Source organism: Anser anser, assembly GCF_964211835.1.
Source record: "Anser anser genome assembly, chromosome: 2".
Classification (NCBI taxonomy): Eukaryota; Metazoa; Chordata; class Aves; order Anseriformes; family Anatidae; genus Anser; species Anser anser.
The window spans coordinates 47,620,779-47,640,233 of NC_139721.1; the positions used below are offsets into that span (position 1 = coordinate 47,620,779).

A 19,455-nucleotide genomic window follows, 5' to 3' on the forward strand; every position below is an offset into this window, starting at 1 on the left:
GAAAAAATATCTTGGGGTTGGTCACTGGGATAAGCAGTGATTATGGGTGAGTAACACCACGGTTCCTTGAGCGATGTAAGCCAAGGGGAGCTGAGAAAGTTGCTTACACCTTCTCTCCTTTCTGAGGCTGGTCCCAAGTGTTCATGAAACCATGAATTGAATGGGGTTGGCCAGGTTACCTGGGGTAAAACTCACGCTCCTCCTCCCTGGGTCTTTGCTGAAAGATCTTGTATGATTTAACAGAGCCGTGGTATCCTTGCTGCCTTTTCTCTTCTAGCAGTGAAACTCAAAGTAAATAATGTTTGTTTTGATGCTTTGATATTTGGTGACAGAATTTGATTTTGACATTCCCACTGACTGACTTTATAGCTTACAACTGAAAATAACATTTACTTTAAAACAATCCTGAAACCTGTTGCTGGGAATGTGAGGCTCGGGAGAGGAGTTTCCCCCTTGTTTGCCTTGCTTTTTGTGCAGCATTGGTCAGCATCTTTGGTTCCCCTCAGCATCTGGTGTCTCCCCGTGTCCTGTCACCTGTGGTGCCATCTGCAGATGTGTCCCCGTGCACCTGCGTGAGCAGAACTTGGATCGAATCATCCACCATCTTCAATGAAGAACAGAATTACTTCCGAAAGTCATCACGCTTAAAACAAAGCAACACCGCTTCTTTTAAGGCTTACATTTTATTCCTTGCTTAAAAAAAAATAACTTCTACACAATTGTATTTTTGCTATGCTGGTGTGCGCTGGCTTCTTTGATATTCCAGTGCACAACAACTGTAAAGCCAGGGAAAAGTGTTTTTAGCAGAATCATATTTTCCAAGAGGGAAATTATTATTTCCCCACAAAAAAATGTTTGTGGGTTGTTTTTTGTTACTTTTTTCAGTGAAAAAAATAAAAATAATAAAATGGTAACTGCTTTGTTTGAAGTCTCCTTGCCTTAAGCAAAAAGACAAGTTGATCTGTTCCTTCCAGGCAGACAGCCAAAGAATCTCAGATGGTTGGGGTCTCTCTGTGAGTTGCTGGCAAACTGAAAGAAATTGTTTCAATTCTTCCCAAATGTGTTTTTGTTTTTTTTTGAAATTCTCTTTTTGCACAACCTATCCATACCCATCCCGTCCCCTCTCCCCCCTAAAAAAAAAAACCCACTCAACAAACAAAAAAACACCTGTCAAGTTACACTTCCAGGCCCTAGTGGAACTGTGATTTATTTATTTTTTTTTAAGAAGCTTATGTTGGGGATATGTTTGTTTTTCTCAGCAGTCCCGCTTAACATTTAGTAGGTTTGTTTTTGGCCTTTCACTTGCGCGGCAGAGCAAATTTCAGTGCTGCTATTTGGTGATGCTTTTCCTGTTGTTCTATTTTATGTTACAGTTGTATTCCAATTCTCACTCTCATGCCTTTTAAATCCTTTTTCTCCTCTTCTCTCAAACAGCTTTCCTGTTTGTCCTTTTTTTGTTCCCCACAGCATCTTAAATTCTCTTGTGTCAGTGTTGAGCTTACTATCCCAGATTGGTAGAGCTTCCTCTATTTGCTTTTACTACACAGTGCCTGTTTTATGATTTGTTGTGTTTATCCACCAAGCTCTTAACTTATTCTCAGATACTTGTTCCCTAAAAAACAGATCTTGCTTTTCTTTTGCTGAAGCAAGAGAGAGTTTTCCTACTCCCTTTTCTCCACTTCTTAGTTAAATATAGGATACATTGTAGAGTATACACAAAACATACGCTCGCCTTACTGAACAGCGATAAAATATCTACTTGAATGGTGACTACTTTTTTGTTACTTCTGTAAAATTCTGTATGTGATTTGTATGTGATATCCAATTTTACTCTTTAGGATTGAGCTACTGATTAATGTTGGTATTTTCTCATTGCGAGTTTGTATGCTAAATGTTATGTATATAAACAATAAATGTAAGTAATGGAATTGAACAATGTGTTGGATGTGCACAGATGACAAACATCTAATTTCAGAAATGAAATTCCATTATCCCTCAGTGGACCCTAAAGCTATTATGGAATATAGCATCTGGATCAATTTGTATATCCAGTATCAGAGAATTTATCATTTGTGTTCTAGAGAAGAAGCCGTTCTGAAAGAAACCTGCAAACATAATAGTCAAAACACTTTCCTCTTATGGAATACTTCAATTAGGGGTGGTAATATATATATTGAAGTGGTGTTTTTTTGTGTAAAACAAACGAACAAACAAAAAACTACTCTGTCCATTTTTTCCAGAGAAGGAACTTGACTCACCCTTACTCCCTACAAAAGGAATTCTGCTTCTGTTTCTACTGTAGGTTCTTGCAAATAAATCTTGATAAAGAGAAAAGTATACTTATGGAGAAATTACATGGAACCTGAATTGTTGCAGTGCTCTGGGATGTGTAAATTACTGTCTTGGTTAATTAGTCCAGCTCTGATACTCATTTTTGTTTATGGTGCATTTACTTGGAATGCACTGAATTAATTAGTACTTATTCCCTTTTCCTATATTCAGCTGGTTACTTATGAAGATCTCAAATGCGATGTCCTTTCTCTGTGCAGAAATACAAATTAGGAGAGCCGAGTCAGCTGCCTCAGTAAGCTCTGGGCATGGCTTAACAGGGGATGGCAGAGTAGATGTTTGTTTCTGCCTCCGAAGCTGGCTCTAGTTTCACGCTGTTTCTAACACCGCTTAGCGTAGCCTTAGCTCTTGTTTTAAACTATGCCATCTGGCCTTGATTCCCAAGGGGCTGTTATTTCTCCTGGAGTCGCTGTAGTTGGAGCCTTCTCCAAGGCTGACCCGTGCTCCAGGGGAGGCTGAGGGGAATGGTGGTTACAGAGCTCTGCGAGAGGCTCTCCCGAGCAAACAAAGGTGCCCGGAAGGATGGCAGATTTATTCAGCGATGGGAGATGAGTTTATCATCACCCAGCAACAGCAGCATTAAGAATTATATATATAGAGAGAGATCGGTATGTGCAACACAAGGAGTAAAACCATGGGTGAAGCTGCCTGTGCCAGCATAACGTAAGACATGTGGTATGTATAATTATGCATTCAAATGATCACGTAAGATCTTTTGTTGACTTGTCATGTTTCTAACAATCCAGAAGACAAAGTTACCAGAGCATCCTATTGAACTGATATTATAGGAAAATGCCCTTATTTTACAGAACATATTAACATACTAAATAGAGATAAATTCCAGTAGTATTTAAACACTTGATGACTATATTAAATCAAATACTACTCTGTTGAAGGCTTTAATGTCAATCAACAAATCCAGATACAGTTTGAACTGCTCTGATTTTGGTTGGATGCAGTGAGCCAGATTCATTGCTTTTTGGCTGAATGTGCGATGGTCTGGCACTTAACATGAGCATATATGTTAATCTGGAGATGGTAACTTTCAGAAGAGTTCCCCAAACCTAGGCATCAGTCAGCCCCGCTGAACTGAGAATATAGGATGGACAGAAGAGAGTGCAAGGAAACAGCATCAGATTGCAGAAGGAAGGGAAATGGCTGGAATTGCTGTTATCTTCTAATTAGGCTGTAGGAGGAGGAACTGGCCTTTAGTACCCATTAAAGCCTTCCAATTTAACACAGTGCAGCTGGTGTTCCAGCCCTCTCTCTATGCTTCAGCTGGGTCATTTGTCTCCCAGAAGGCAAGGAGGATGATGAGGGGGATGAAACTCTGGAGGAGAGAAGAGATTGTGGCACAAGGAAGAGCTTTTTGAAGCTAAACTGATTTTATAGCCAGCATGTAAGCTCCACTAAAGAAATACCCATAGCTACACTCTGTGGCTCTTCCTCTCTTCTGGAGGCAGTGGTGGGGTTTAAGCTCTTGGAATCCATCCCTGTCTATCGAGCAGTCTGGAGAAACACTGATTCACGCTACAGGTGAATTGCTACCAGTAACGGTGTTGGATTTTTTTTTTAAGATGTGCAGGTTTGTTTTTTTATAGGTGTGCAGTTTAAATGTATGTGAAAATACCAGCCTTCATTAAAGCTAGGATAGGCTAAGAATGCAGCTTTCTTCACTTGAGTCATAAATACCTTGTAGTGATGTGGCTGTGGGGTGAATGAATTGGATCAGCGAGCTCACCTGACACAAAGCTATTCCAGCTTCTTGTGGTGGGCTAGTTCTCCTGTGGGATTTAATATGTTGCTGATGGATAGTTTGGACTTGATGGAATCAGTGACGAACCTTAAGAACAGCTTTTGGGCTTATGAGTGCTGTGCTAGATCTTCAGGGAGAAACCACAATACAGCTGTTCATATCACCTTCTCTGTCACTACCAGTTTTCTGTCCCTCAAACTGGGTAGATGGAAGGGTCCGGTTCTCTCTCTCTCCATGCCATGACTCTGGTAAGCAGCATCTTCCAGGGATCCAAAAGTTAGGCAGTTGCCATAGCTGGCTGACACAGACATGGGCTGCCGTTCCTTCCCTCAATGTGATAACGGTGAAATTAAAACAAGCTGTAGATTTCCCATGGAAACGTCCTTCTGTGTCTGAAAATTCATCAGCTGGTGCAAAGTGGACAGAAGTAGCAGTGACGGTCTGTGCATGTTTCCCATTGGCCTTTTCCAGCATTTCTGTTCCCTGTGAAGATGAGTGCTGCTTGGCACTGGTGCGGGGAAAGGAGAGAAGAAAAGGAGATGAGTTAGGGAGGAAAAGATCTCTGTGAAGGGTAATGTGAGAAAAGGAGGTCAGAGCTGAATGAGACTCGGCAGCGCTGGAGTCTCCGTTAGTGCCTGGCTGTTTTTTTTGTCTCAGCGCTGTAACTGAGAGCTTTTTCTCTGCCGTTTTAATTTACTCCAGGGCAGGGCTCCCCGTCTGCCCCAGCCGTGTGCTGCAGACCAGCCGGCTGATGCCCGCCGACGCCTTTTACTGGCTCGCCCTGCTGCCAGTAGTCCTGCAGCACCGGGGCACCCTGGTTTGAGTTCTTCCCGCTCCATTTTACTGTCCATTGGGCTTTGGCGGAGTTGTGAGCGGTGTCAAAAATTACGGTCTGCCTGCTCGCCTCCAGGAGCAAGTTCTTTCCTCCATGCTGCGCTGCCTTTCAAGAAGTAGATTTTGTTTGTTTTTGAAAGTTAATGGCACATGGCTCTCAGGTTGTAGAGAAAGAGGAATTATTTAAGCCCCTCTGTGAGTTCCAGTTTAATGTTCCCCTAAATAGGAAAGTTACAAATCCCTAAAAGCATAATTTGTAACATAAAAGCTATCAAAATAGCAGTGCAATCTGTTAAAGTGTTTAAAAATTTGATTCTCTGCAGTTTAAAATGTGAAATAAATGTACACTAATTGTTTTGAATGGAGATGAAGATGGTGTTTGAAGCCAGTCTTTAAAGGAATTAGTTAGATAGCACTGCAGTTAATGGTGGAGCACTATTTTTCTGTAATGGGCTCAGCAATGTTCTCTAATTAGCTTGCAAATTGATATTCAAATACAAGTAAACTGGCAATCAAATACAAGCAAAACATCCATGTAAATAGACTTTTGGTTTCTGCATTTAGCATACCTGTATCAAAATTATGTGTGCACGTAGGGCTTGCTCTTGGTTGTTTTTCAGCACAGAGGTTTTATTAGTGGTGGGTGACTGGTTGCATTAGGTCAATGTTTTGGTTCAAGCATATGAAAAGAGAGGGGAAAAAACCTTTTCTTCCACAAGCGAGTGGCTTTTAAACATTAGTAACAGATAATAAATACTGAGCATTTATGAGGGTTTTTCAGTCTTTTATTTCAGGTTTTGTCAACTAGCTGTGCACATAGGATTTGATGCATAGTTGAGATCAGTGGGAATTACTCTGACTTTCCTAGGTTTGGATTGTGTTTATGCTCATTAATAGAATAATTGCTGTGCAGTACACTCATTTATATATGAACTCTTAAGTCTCATGACAGAAACTGGATGCATAAAATGTTATTAGTGCTTGTGTTCTGAGGCTTTCTGCTGCACAAGCTTTTAAACCTTAAGTTTAACTTCATGCCTGACTTAGGTAGTTTGTAAATTTACTTTTCCACAAAGGAGAACCGTACAAGAAAACTGGTGCATAAGAACAGTTGGGGAATGGTAAATAAAGGTCATGTTTAAAGATGTTTTTCTTCTTGACTCTTCATTCTCTAATTTGTAAAACAATTATCTAATCTATAAAACATGTATGTCATTAATGTGCTGATATTCTTGCTGGATAGCCTTTTTAAGTGTATCATTCGTTGATCAGGTGAAAGTATGACAGTGAGTCAGCAATGCATTTTATAATCTCTGCTTATTCTTTCTATCCTGTTCATAGTGTTTGCTGTTTAGCACTCACTGGCTTTTACGCTAGAAGTTGTTTGGAACGGATTTCTCTAAGCTACATCCTTATCACAATTCATTCACTAAATCTAATAGTTGTTTTTGTTTGCTTAGAATCAGTTTTCAGTGTTGATTGTAGTCTGAGTTCTTCCCGGGAAAAAAAAAACAAACACAACACCTTGTCTTAATAGTTTTCTTTAAAGCATCTGGTACGCTTTTTACCCCGTAAAAATATCTTCTGATTCAGTATGTGTTTTTTCTGTTCACATAACCACAATTTTCTTTTACTGTGCTTTAGTGCGTGTATGTGCCTTTATAAAAAGTTGATTAATTCAGTTCTTGGGGTGTGCCTGATGAGGGAGCATAGGTCCTTTTGAGGTCACCAGGTCATACTCAGTCTGTCTTCTGTATGCAGTAGCTGCTAACTGATAGCTTCTTGGTAGGCTGGTAGCTTCTTTTGCAGCACTTTACATTCATAAGGTACCTATTACGTAAAAGTAGAAAAAATGCTTAAATTAGTGGAAAGTACGTGGGGAGTGTTTGTGTGTATGAAGGTAGCAGGAGAAGGTCAACACTGTAGCAATATTGTGGGTCTAGAACAGAGGAGCTATGAAATGGAGTGAAATTTTAGCTTGTAGGAGTGCTTCTATGCAGCGTTAAGATACACTTGGGTAGGAGTTTAGACAGCTTGGAGCTGTCCATCTAGTGTTTTTGGGTGTCAGAGGTGGTTTTGCCTACCTAGATCTGATTCTGTGTGTTTCATGGCACCTGCAGTGCATATCATTTTGAAATCCAGAACAAAAAAAAAAAGAGAAAAACCTTTGTTCTTAATGCTGCATGTCACCATCTGCACTTCGACCATGTGAAGTAAGTCTCATTTAATTCAGATCTTGTCATTTGCTTCTATGGAAATTAAATATTTGACAGTGATACATGTCACTATTTATAAAAATGGATCACTTTGTCCTCAGAGAAGGTAATTTTTTTTCTTAGTTAATTGTTAGAAGTGCAAATGATCTGTTACTTATTTCCTCCTAATTTGTTGCAACAAGGACTCTGTAGCTTACGGATGCTGAGCAACCGAAAAAAAAAAATGCTGTCAGACACTAAAATGGAGAATTTTGTTAGCCTTCTATGGGTTCATTATCTAAAGGAAGTAAAGACTGGCAAAATAGAGGTGCTCCTGGCCTTGGGACCAATTTTGCAGTAGTTGTTCTGTTATGTGTTCCCTGCAGAGCTTCGTGTGGCCACTCTGGTCTGCATGGTGCTGAAGCCTTGCTTCAGGCAATGGCAGTCTGTGCATCTGTGTTTTCTATATTCCAGCTGATCTTAAATTAAAAGTAAAGTTATTGAGGTGTATGTTCCTCTTAAATAAATGATTTAGCACAAAGCTGCTTCTTAATTTTTGAAGGCACTTCTCTAACACAGTTCATCAGTAATAGACTGAGTGAGCCCTGAATGTTTGTGTTCCTTGCAGGGACTGCAAACTTTCACTTACCCTTCTTGTAGGGGTCACCAAACAAGAGCTTAGAATAAGCTGGGTTTTAAGCCTGCCTGCTATTTGCTGAAGAGCTGCTTTGTAAATTCTGTTAAATACTGTACAAGAATGCTCTCCTTGGGTTTGGTGAGGGAGAGAAATATGTTGCATTGCTTGTCCCATTCCGTAATCTGCAGCTGCCCGTCACGCGTGGCTTTGCAACCCATATGGGTTCAGCTGGAGCTGCTCGATGGGTTCAGGACCTCCGTGTGTGCAGGGAGGTCAGTGCACCTGCACTCCAGCTCCTTGGTAAGAATCACTGCACAGGATGAAAATTATGCCTGAAGACTTTTATTTTCCCCTCCCTCTCAGGGATTGAGTTATTTTATTTTCCTCCACAAATTCTGAAGATCCTGTAAGATGAACTTCTGAGTTACCTCTGAATTGGTTGCTACGTGTTTTCTGTGACAAGTTCTTTCCGAAAATACCATGAAATAAATTTATGACCGCTTTAATGTTTAAAAGCAAAGAAATCTAAAGGAGTTTGGGGATACTTTGTCAGTTTGTTTCCTGATTGTTGTTGGAGGTGGTTTGTACCTGTTGCTTTGGGTCAGTGTCCATGTTTTCAGTTTGCAAACAATGAGCAGGATCTGGTGATGGTTTTGTAGAGTTCCCTATGCATTCTTTTTAATTGCACTATCTTCTTGAAGAGCGTTGCTTTGTAGAATGTACAGAGATAGATAAACGGTTTGAGAAGTTGTTACACAACTCTATTAATAATGTCTGTCATGAGCCACAGGTATTTATGGTACAGATAATTTTCCAGGCTATACATAGTGTAAAAATATCACTGAAGGTCAAAACATGGTTTGTTTGCTTAGAGGTCTTTGTTTTTATTTGGTTGTATAGTTCTCAAGTCTCTGTTTTATTGCTTTAGTAAGAATCTTGCTCTCTTTCATTTTGAAATTCTTGCTAGCCATGCACTGATCTGCCACAGGATAAATTGAATTCTGAGACTACCATGCCCATAAACTAAGAAAGGAAAAAGGTCACCTTTATAAATGCAAGCTGTGTTGTTACCATTATTCACGTTACATCACATAGTTTGTTAACTTTGTTGACTTTGCCAGCAACAAAAGATAAAATCTTCTGTTAACAAAATATTAGTACTAAGTCTTTAGAAAGAGCTGGAGATACCAAGAAGATGGTCAAGTCTGTCATGCTTAATAGGGGACAGGCAAGTGCTTTTGGATCGTTTCATAGCGTACCAGCTTAGTTCTGATAAAATGATCACTTGTCTATGATTGAAAGACTTAAAAGATGCTGATGTGGGGTTATTGGCAAAGGCTGGGAAGATTAGGAGGACAGTTTAGGAGACTGATTGCCCCAAGCTCCCTTACAGTAAGAGTATGGTTCCCCCAGTTTAGTGTATATAAGGATTGCAGAGCAGCAGCAGCAGTTCACAAATAGCAATGCGTATTTTGCTAGTGAAGGACAAAAACAGATGTGGAGTAAAATAAAGTTTGCTGATACTAGTCTGGCCTGTCCATCAGTCTGTTAGATCCAAATGCACCAAAAGGTTCGGTGCAGACGTACTTACATGGTTATGGATGAGGTGGCTAAATTAAACCTTGGCCTTTGTTTTAGTACTGTAGGAGGTAGCAGGACCAAGGGTGGTGGACTGGGAGAAGGAAGAGGCAGAAAAATGCACTCTGGTGATACGGGACTGACTGAATGGCACAGCTTTCTGATAAGAGTCACGCTTGAGAAAAGAGACAACCCTGTTGCATTTTCAGTGATGATGGAGGAGCTTAGGCAGACATCTTACATCCAAGGTGAAGTATTACAGTTATGGTGACCTAAGGGTAAGTTGCTATGGAAAAGGGCAGTCACATCTCTTCCTAGCCCTACCTTGAGGTCCTAATGCTTCTCTTGCACTGGATATAGCTGTTGTGTGGCCTCAGTATGAATCAGTGCAGCAGGCTGATCAGACGAGTGGCTTGCCCTGAACCAAGAGACAGCTGCTGTCCCACTGGGTTGCCTTGTCCCATGACTGCACTGCAGCAGCTTCCGAGGGCTCGCGGACTGCCAGGCCACCTCCTTTGGCAGCCTTTCCTCATTACAACCGTAACACCAAAAGTGCATCCTAGCTGTGTTTATAAATATTGCTCATCCTCTACGTCGGTCTTCATCCTACATCTCTGACTGGCTGGCAGTATTGCTCGTTCTCGTTTTAGGTGCAATAGATCTGCAAAACTAGGGTGGTTGACTTGAGCATCTAATATGCAAATGACATGACCTTTCTGCTGTGATTACTTTTTTTTTTATGAATATATAAATCATGGATATTTCACTGTTAACTGAAGCCCTTCTGTGAAATATGACTACGATGTGCAGCATTTTAATCTTTCTCCTGCTTGTCCATTCTCTTCCCCTCTGCTGTGTCAATCCACTAGTAACCCCCTAAACAAATGTCAGTCTGTTCGGACCAGAAGAGTTTGAAGTCTTATTGCAAATACACAAAGCAGAATGAAGTAAGTAAGGCTGACTACCACAGCTGTAAGCCACTTCTGTATGCGCCCGATCTTGAACTGCTTCTTCAGCCACCTGGGATCATGTAAAAACATGACAGTCTATCTGGGCTGCTCCAGGGGCTTTCCTCTAGAAAGGATTTTGATGGATGGCTCTACTGGAGCCTTCTGCAGTCACTGAAGGTGCCGCTGCCCCCATGTACCGTGCCAGTGCTCTGCTGGAGGCCGCCATCCTGCAGCAAGGTTGTTCACGGGCTGTGTGCCTCAGCTGAGGCTCTGTGGGTCAAAGTCTGTCTAAACTATTGATAAGGATGTGCTGAAGCCAAGCCAATGCCAGAAGAACCAGAGCGGCTGAGACAAGATTGTTGCCTTTTGTCAGGTCTCACAAGGCACTGTTGTCAGCGGAGGGGCAAGGTAGGTGGCTGAGGATGGTATCATGGGGGTGGCAGGGAGGCAGAAAAACCCCAGGGTTCCCCATTTGGTCACAAGGACTTTTAAGGCAGTCTTCAGAAGTGGTCTACAGCTGTTTTCTGCAATACGTTCCTGTGGTGGCAGGGCTTGGAGCTCTTCAGGCACAAAATGGTCAGTACTAAGGTTGAAGTCTTATTCCAAGTGTTTCTACTGTAGCAAGGGAGGTGGGGGTTAAAAAATAAATATCCCTGTAATAACCAGTTTGATTAGGTTTGAATTGAAAACGAATGGAATGCTTCTATTTAAGCTGAAGACCATGACTTGTTTTTGTGACAGCATTTTTGAAGCTTCCCTTTCAAATTATTTACTCCAGAGATCTTTATATAGCACGCTCTGCTTCTCCTCTCAAATTAGTGGTCAGCATAAAAGTAATTCATCAAAACTGGTTGGTTTACATAAGTATAAATGTAGTATAAGACAGGAAAATTAGTTCCAGAATTTCTGAGAATACTTGAAATCCAATGCAAATCTGGTTAGCAGTTTGAAACCAGTATCAAATTTGTAAGTTTCTAGGACGGGGCCAGACTCTCTTCAGTGGTCCCCAGGGACAGGATAAGAGGCAACGGGCACAAACTCAAACCCAGGAAGTTCCAGCTGTGTATGAGAAAACGCTTCTTTGCTGTGAGGGTGACGGAGCGCTGGCACAGGTTGCCCAGGGAGGCTGTGGAGTCTCCTTCCCTGGAAATACTCAAAACCAGCCTGGATGCCATCCTGTGCAATGCGCTCCAGGTGACCCTGCTTGGCAGAGGTGTTGGACTGGATGATCTCCAGAGGTCCCTTCCAACCTCAGCCGTTCCAGGATTCTGGTATTTAGATTTTTGCTTTCTCAGAATATCTCAACCGGAAGGAAAAAAAAAAAAAAAAAAGGCGGTTCTGTAGAATCTTCTGTAGATCTTACATTCTGGAAAACATACAGAAGTTATTTTTATGTATGTTATGTGACTTATAGTGAATGACAGTCGTGCTGGCTTCCTGTTCAGGGATGAATAGGAATGAGATGTCTCCAGAGACTAGTAATTAACACAGTTTTCTGTATGATGAAGACCAGAATATATCTGATGGCATAGATGTGTTTCTTCAAATAAAGATTTCATGATAGATGATGATATTTTAGTCTGAACCAGTGGTCAGGAATTATGCTGCTTGCTTCTTTTATGATTTAAATGGTTTCTTAGTGTGGGTTTTCACTTGAATGAAAGCTGGATGTTTAATTGAAAAAAAGGTACTATCGGAATACTGATGTGCAACTGCATAATCTAAACATCCATAGTTACATTAGCGTTTCATACTGGTTTCCAGGGATTATTTTTTTTTGTCCTTGACTTCTAATGAGTCTATTAGCTACAAGCTATCTCTGCCCATGGGCAGATCCTGATTCTGAAACTGAAAGCTGACAGCTGTGGCCAGAGGGGGCTCTTCAATGCAATATAGTGCAGCTTTGCCAATAATTTTAATTTCCTGAACAGACTTTTTTTTTTTTTTAAGGGGGGGGTGGATGGGTGGGGTGAGGGGATGCTTTCATTGTTGAGACCTAAAATTAATGAAAGTGATGTTCTGTTTTACTAACTTGTTTCCACCACATTAGAAATATTTTGTGATTTTATGAGAACACTGAGGTAATACATTTACAGTATTCTGACAAGTATTACAGAATAACTTCCTCATCTATTACAGTAGACTGTTGTACTAGAAAAAGTAGAGCCATTTCAAGGAGTACTAAAAAGTTGGTAATATACGTGGTTTCTGGAGTCCTGTACAAAGGACTGAATGTGATTATGCAAAGATGACAAAAATTAAAGATTTCAGTTTAAAAGGGATGCTCAACTTCGATATAGTTGAATTTGTTTACCTGTTGGTACACAAAGTGATCAATAAATAGTTTATGATATCTAACATGCATCTCAGTCTTATTACAGGTACTCTGGGAAAGGAAGAGGAAGCCATGAGGAAAATTAGATTTGGTAGGAAAAGTCTCAATTATTTGATGAACTTCACAATGGAGCTGTCTTAGATTCTAAGCCTCAGGTTGGAAAATTCTTTGCAAGGCAAAATACAGAACTTAGCAAACTCCTTCGCACTTATCGTTACAAGTTAGGGCTGATAGTTACACGTTAGTTTTGTAATTTTTCATATTTCTGTCAAGCTGCAATAGATCTGAAAACAAGGGAGGTCTCTCTTTCTCAAAAGATAAATGCAGTACCTTAGTGGTAATTAAGTTGTATAGGCTTAGCTTTCATTAGATGCATGGCTTTGTTTTTTTGTTTATTCTCCAAGCAGCAGAAAATCGTGAAATTTCATCACTTACATTCTGTGCGGAAGTTGCAATCAAATCTTAAAATGAATTTATTTTGTAGAAATACATAGTTAGCATTGAAGATGAATCATTCCATACAAGTTTTTTTTCCTTTCCTTCTCTTGACACCGAAGTAATGCTTTGTGCTCTAGTGTTATTCTGAGACTGTCCTGATACGACTTTCTTTTTCAGAGTGCTGCTCAAAGAACAGCCAGACGTGTTGCAACGTGGGTCACAGTCAATTTTGCTGGTACCTTACACGTGCACTTAAAAATTAGAGCTATTGAAAATAATGATCATCTTCTCAGGCAGGTATCAGACGTTGCTCTGATTAATCTTTTATTCAGTGTCCCTGTGGGTTGCAGACTATCACCACAGTGCTTGAAATCTTTGTTTTACTTTCTTAAATTCATTCTGCCGTATTCTATTCCCCATACGGAGCATCTCCTAGAAAAAACATTAAACAACAGAGCTTACATCTGTCTTTTTTTTTGTCTTTCTGTTGGATTGAAACATAGTGAAGTTGGATGGTCCTTTGTTCCTGGGGAAGCACCATCCCAAACTAGTCATGTAGGATGTTGTTTCTAGCCTAGACAAGGTTCATCATACAGCTCCTTTGTAGCAGAAGACTGACAGTGTTGATCATGGCTTCACCACTCCGTTACCGTACAGATGAAGCTGCTGCTCTTGACAGAGCAGAGTGTTGTGGGAGCTGATCCAGTGTAGGAGCTACATTAAACCACAGGGAATGTCACTCCACTTTCTGGTAATCCCTTCGCTTCCCAGAAAGACACGGTCGCTATTGCTCTTGAGAGCAAGTGCCTGTGCCCTTTTGTGTGTTGGAAGGAATTTCAAATGATTGCTGGTGATTGGGAGTCAGAGTAATGATGTGCTTACTGTAGGGTAGCTTGGCTGGGGGATGGCAGCTGCCAGAAAGTCCTCCTTTGTTCAGCCACCCCATTCTCTAGGGAGTGCTTCCTGTCTGCTTTCTCCCATCTTCCCAAAAAGGAGGGCCAATAGCTGCCTTTTTTTCTACCCCATCTGCTACATCACTTCCTGCAGAGCCAGGTCCATCCAAGGACTTTTGAAAAGCCAGGCCCTGACAATTTTTGAACGTCATTGAGTCTATAAACGATCTGTGGGTTTTGCAGAACACGTAGGCAGTGCTGCCACTACCATTGTCCTTGTCAGAGGTCACTTGACTGTTAAGATGTATGTCATTCATAACTGTATAACCAAAACCAACCAAAAAACAAAACAAAAAAAAAAAAACCCAAACAACACCTAGTGGAAGTATTCAAAGTATTCGTATTTCTTCCCCTCTGTCACAAAAGTCCACGATAGCTATTAACACTGTCTTTATACTTGGGTGTGGGCTTAAATTACTACCCAAATTTCAAAAGCAGTATTGTTTAGTTTTTGGGAACACTTTTAAAGCCGTATGCCATTGGACTGGAAGGTTAAAGACAACTTTAAAGAGCTCAGAAGAACAGAATTTCTAGCACTGGGTGCTAAGAATGGCTAGTATCAAACAGGTAGAGCTTTGTTCATGGGTTTGGGATGCAGAGCAGTTGTACTCTGAAAACTTCCACCAGCCTCTCAATACTTTTAATAGGACATTTCAATAATGCAGTAAATCTGCCATGTATTAAAGGCTTTGATTTAAAGCTAAACAAAACCATTTTTTTTAACCTAATCTGATGTACAGCCTTTGTCTTCTGTTTTGTCATTCTTCACTGATGAGCCCAGTATGTAAGAACAGCTTTTGGACACCTAGTCCAGTTTGTCATCCTTCATAGTGCAGCCTTTGCTGTTAAAAGGATATCATCGTACGTACAGGAGATTACCACGTGGATGAAAGATATATATATATAGCTCAAATGCAGTAGGTGTAAGACTAGTTGGAGGTCATTTGGTTACCTGAAGCAAGATATTTTCTCCTGAAGTAACTTCCTTTTTGTCATACTGCCTGGCTTAATGCTTGTATCATGCTTGCTCATCACTGCTTCTGCATCATACTGGTTTTCTATCCTACCAGCACTGTGCTACTGCAGCTCATAACTGTGGAATCAGACGTGGAAGAAAAAATGTAGGGTCATACTTCAAAACAAATGAGAGGAAAAATATCTTGGTGCAGTGAAAGTGAATTTCCTTCTTACCCTTTCCTGTCGCAGGGTTAGGTACAGCGTACTACAAGCTTTGTTGCAGCAGTGTTCCGTCTGAGCTTACTAGGAGTCTGGTGGGCTGGTCCAGAAATCTTTGCATGGTGCATTTGGAAAGGAAAGTACTGTGGTCAGCTAGCTCTGAGCAGGCACACTTACTAGTGTGGTCTTGCTGCTTGGTGGCAGCTGTGTGCCTAAGGAAAGGAGGACAGGTGGGCAGTGGGCAGCTGGATTTATTGAGGAATAGCGTGCCACCCCTTCTACCAAGCAAGGCTAATCTCTGTCTAAGGAGCTTAGACCTGTGCTCCACCCTTGCGCTGGGAACGAAAGCTCGGTCACAATCTTCAAAGTCTTGGGTGACTTGAGGTGTGTGTCTTAGCAGTGCATTTTGAAAGGAGAAAAAAGGCAAAATGTCAAAGAAGATAATCTTCCTATTTAAGAAGGGTCTAGCTATAGAATAAGGTCCCAGATACAATCTCAAGTACAATAGGCTTAGAGAAAAAAAAATCTTGGAGAGACTGTTTCACCCATTGCAGCATAAGAGACAGTGTAAGAAATCTTAACATAAAATCTTCTTACGTATTCAGCTGAAATAGTCTTTTGTAAAGAAAAAGAAGTGAGAGAAACGGGGAAAAGCCCCTCACATCATCAGAGGCTCAGAGTTGAACTTCTCATAGAGCACGGATTTCAGTAACTGCTGACTTTCTGCTTTTGGTATTTTAGCATGAAGAAAGCTGCAGATGACTGTTGAACTCCATGCCCTCCCCCATTTTTTTTAGCCTTTGTTAATGTATTGTTCTGCTTTGGAGAATAAGGGTTTTTTGTTACCACCAGTTAGTGCCTGCAAGTAAGAGAAATCAAGTTACTCTGTTTTTTAAGCTTCCTCCTTTCTTTCTCTATTTTCTCAGTGATTTAAAAGTAATTGAATAAAATCCAGAGTGAGAAGAGAAAAAGGCATGTGCATCAAAATTTTCTTTGAATGCTACAGATACCAGGGCTATTTCAAGTAAATTACACAAAACACGTACCAGTGAATTAATGCCCTTTATCTCTTGCCATCACCTCCGTGTCAGTTGCAGTGGAAGCAGTGTGCACATATGCACGTGAAACATTTCCAGCTGTCGTCATGCCATAGCTATGCTGAGGTTGGGCTCTGAATGTACCTCAGTACATTTTGCTTGCCACAGGGTATTCTTAAGGGCAGGATCACCAGACAGCCTCCAGGACGATAACGGCAGAAAGCTGTGGTTTATTTTAGTCCGGTGACTTTGTCTCCTCACAGAACAGAGATAGGAAATAAAAAGGGCTGCATGCCTCGAGGAGCTTGTAGTGGGTGTGATTTAAGAAGTTATCTACAGGTGACAAGGTTTTCCGTAAACTTCAGTGTACAGATACTGTCAGTCTTTTCTACTGGGTCTATTATTAGTTGTTGGTCTCGTTTCATGCTTTAAGTAGAGTTAAAATGTAAAAGTGAAAATTTCAGTTAAAAGCGAAGCAAAAATTAAGACATCAAGGGAAACTATTCAAATTTAAATGCTGAATATTTTTAGTAACACGGTTAACTTTTGTCTTGCAATTCTGTGGCACCTTTTATAGATGAAAGAGGAGGAATTGATGTCAAATCCTGCCATGCTGTGTGGAGTAGTCATTTGTTTCTCCACTAGCACACAGACTCTGTAAGGTTTGTTTTTGTTTTTTTACGCACCCAAGTTACTGCTGAAACATACTGCCTTAGAGAGGATGGGCTATCAAGTTGCTTCTTATCCCATACTGGTAATTCTAAAGAATTACTTGGTCTCTGCCATAAAAGACAACTTAAACCCTCAGTTTTGCAGTGTTAGTCCCGTGAACCTGTCGGCAAGTGTGTTTCAGAGATTTGATACAGAATTAATACATGAGAGAATGAGTGTGCCAAGGCAAGATGGTCTTCTGTTGTCTTCTGTGCTCCCTAAGAGTGAAGAGACTGGAGTTGGAACATTTAATTGTCAACTAAAGTCTGAAGAGGGATGAGGCCAAGAAGGAAAGTTGGGAGGAAGATGTTGGGGTTTTAAAGCGCTTGTGTTTTTCCAGGCAGAATTTTGTCACAGAGAACCTTTGTGGTTATGTTGCTGGTTGTTTTTTTTTTGTTGTTGTTCGTTTGCAAAACCCACTGATGATGCAAAGCCTTGCGTAGTGCAGGCTATAATTATAGCTATCCGTGGTCTAACCATTGAACAGCATGTATATTTTGTTATGTCTGTAATTTTCTGACAGGACAGGGCTGGTGAAATATCACGTAAAGTTCATTCAATCCTTTTTAATAGTTAGCTGAATTGTTTTTAAAAAGCTGGTTTTGCTTCATGGCAAAGTTCGGAAGACATTCTCTAGGGTTTTCTGCATGTAAGAACTAATGATTATGTTACAAAAATAGCCCCAGACTTGTTTGATAGAACCTCTTTTTGCTTCACTGTTCGTTGGACCTCACACAGTTCGGTTTCAGAGCAGTTGTGCATAGGCTAAATTGACCTTTGACTTAAGTTTGTGCCATGTAGCAACAAGCTCCGGAGTTAACTGAAGACTCCAACATAGGTCTTTACTCCCATTATATTCCTGCCTCCCTAAAAACAGGGCCCAATCTTGCCCCTCTGCATGTTTTCTTCCTGCTTTCCCAAATGCAGAACCCAGCATTGCTCTTGCCACCATTCCTGATGTCCTCCTCTGTGTTCCCAACCTGTCAAACCAGAGAGGCCTTACATTTTCAGTGCATCCATCAAAAAGCAGATGCACCATTGCTTCAGCATTGTAGGAGTGGTGTTCTCCTACAGGAGCAGCTGACTGTAGCTTAGCAGCTGGCAGCCTCATTCATATGCTTAAACCATGGCGCTTCCAGATGGCAGAAAGCTAAAGTCACCATCTATTGCTAGTGTACTCCAAAAATGTTACGGGTTGTAAGGTAGATTTTGCTAGTCCTGTTAGCTCTTACTAATTCAAGCTGCAGATAGACCTTTCGTTTTTTGTACAGCCTCCTGTTTTCCAGTACGAGACACCAATGTTGAGAGCTAAGACTTTAACAGGCCCACCTGAGGGTTGTGTGCTAAGAAATGATCATCTCATAAGGCTTGTGAATGCATGTTGTGGAGCAGGAACTGTTTTTTTTTTTTTTTTCTTCTTTTTGAAGATACCCAAGTTAAATTATATGTTGAAAAGTAGAACTGTTCTTGACAGGAGGTGGAGTGCATTCTTGAGAGTGTAATAAAAGAGCAGAAGTACAGAGGGTACATAACAGAGGCATAAATAGCTCTTAAAGAATGGTGAGAAAAGTTATGGTGCAGTTGTCTTTTGCTCTCTTGGGATTTGGTGGAAGACTGAAGTTAACTTATTTTGCCATAAAAACCCATAATCTGTCAAGTTACTTAAATGTTTGTGGTTTTACTTTATAGGAAGCCTTTCCACAAGATGCTGTATTTGGAGGGCTGTATTCATCCTCAAAGAAAGATTACAGGGTGGGGAAAGGTAGTGTCAGTGTAAAATAAAAGGGGGAATGAAGTTCCCTCCCTAACTTTTTTTGGTAGCAACATAGGGCTAGCTAGACTTTGAAGTCAGCTATTTTTTTTTAACTTAGTGATTTGTTGAGGGAGGAAAGTGTGTCTGGCAATTTTACTATCGAGATTTCAGAGATGACCAGGATATTGCATGGTTTGCCTGGATGCATTTCAATCAAAACAAACACATTTGGGCCTATTGCATTTCAGCTGGTTGCCTAACTCACCCATGTTTTTGAGGAATGAGGAGAGGGATGGTAAGAGCTCTACAGCATTGCCATTGCTTCCTCCCCCTGCATGCAGAAAAATAACAGCATTGTTTTGGTCACAGTCCTCTTCTTGCAGTGGTTGATTGTTTTTGTGATCGAAATCCCAAGTGCAATGCAAAACCTAGGTGGTACCAGCTGGAATGATTAATATATCATTTTTCAAGTGCAAATCATGGCATTCACAGAAATGCAACTCCCTCTATCCAGAAGCATTTCATGACCTCTTGCTCACTTTTTTTTTTTTTTTTTGAATCCCCTGGTTTCCAAATTTTGAGGAGGAGGACAACGACATTTGCTCCCCTAAGCTGTTAACAAAAGCACATAAAAGCACTATATAAATGTTGCTTTAAAAGAAATAGGGCAAGGCCTGGGGAGGAAGAAGTCAGTTGAATGGAACTAGTGCCAGCTTGGATGAGATTCTTGAGAGCATAATAAAGTAATTTGAT

The 19,455-nt window shown here is 40.8% G+C and overlaps 1 protein-coding gene across 3 annotated transcripts in view; it reads left to right on the plus strand.

The window, feature by feature from the left end:
- CDH2 (cadherin 2) overlaps positions 1–19,455 on the plus strand; it is a 118,731-nt gene that overhangs the window by 16,203 nt on the left and 83,073 nt on the right. Inside the window, exon 1 of one of the 3 annotated variants that reach the window (XM_083825269.1) lies at positions 3,766–3,885. The exons of the other annotated variants lie outside the window; for them this stretch is intronic. The gene's annotated coding sequence lies outside the window, so the exon portion shown is untranslated. Of the gene's footprint in view, positions 1–3,765; positions 3,886–19,455 lie in introns of those variants that run through there. 3 annotated transcript variants of the gene reach the window in all.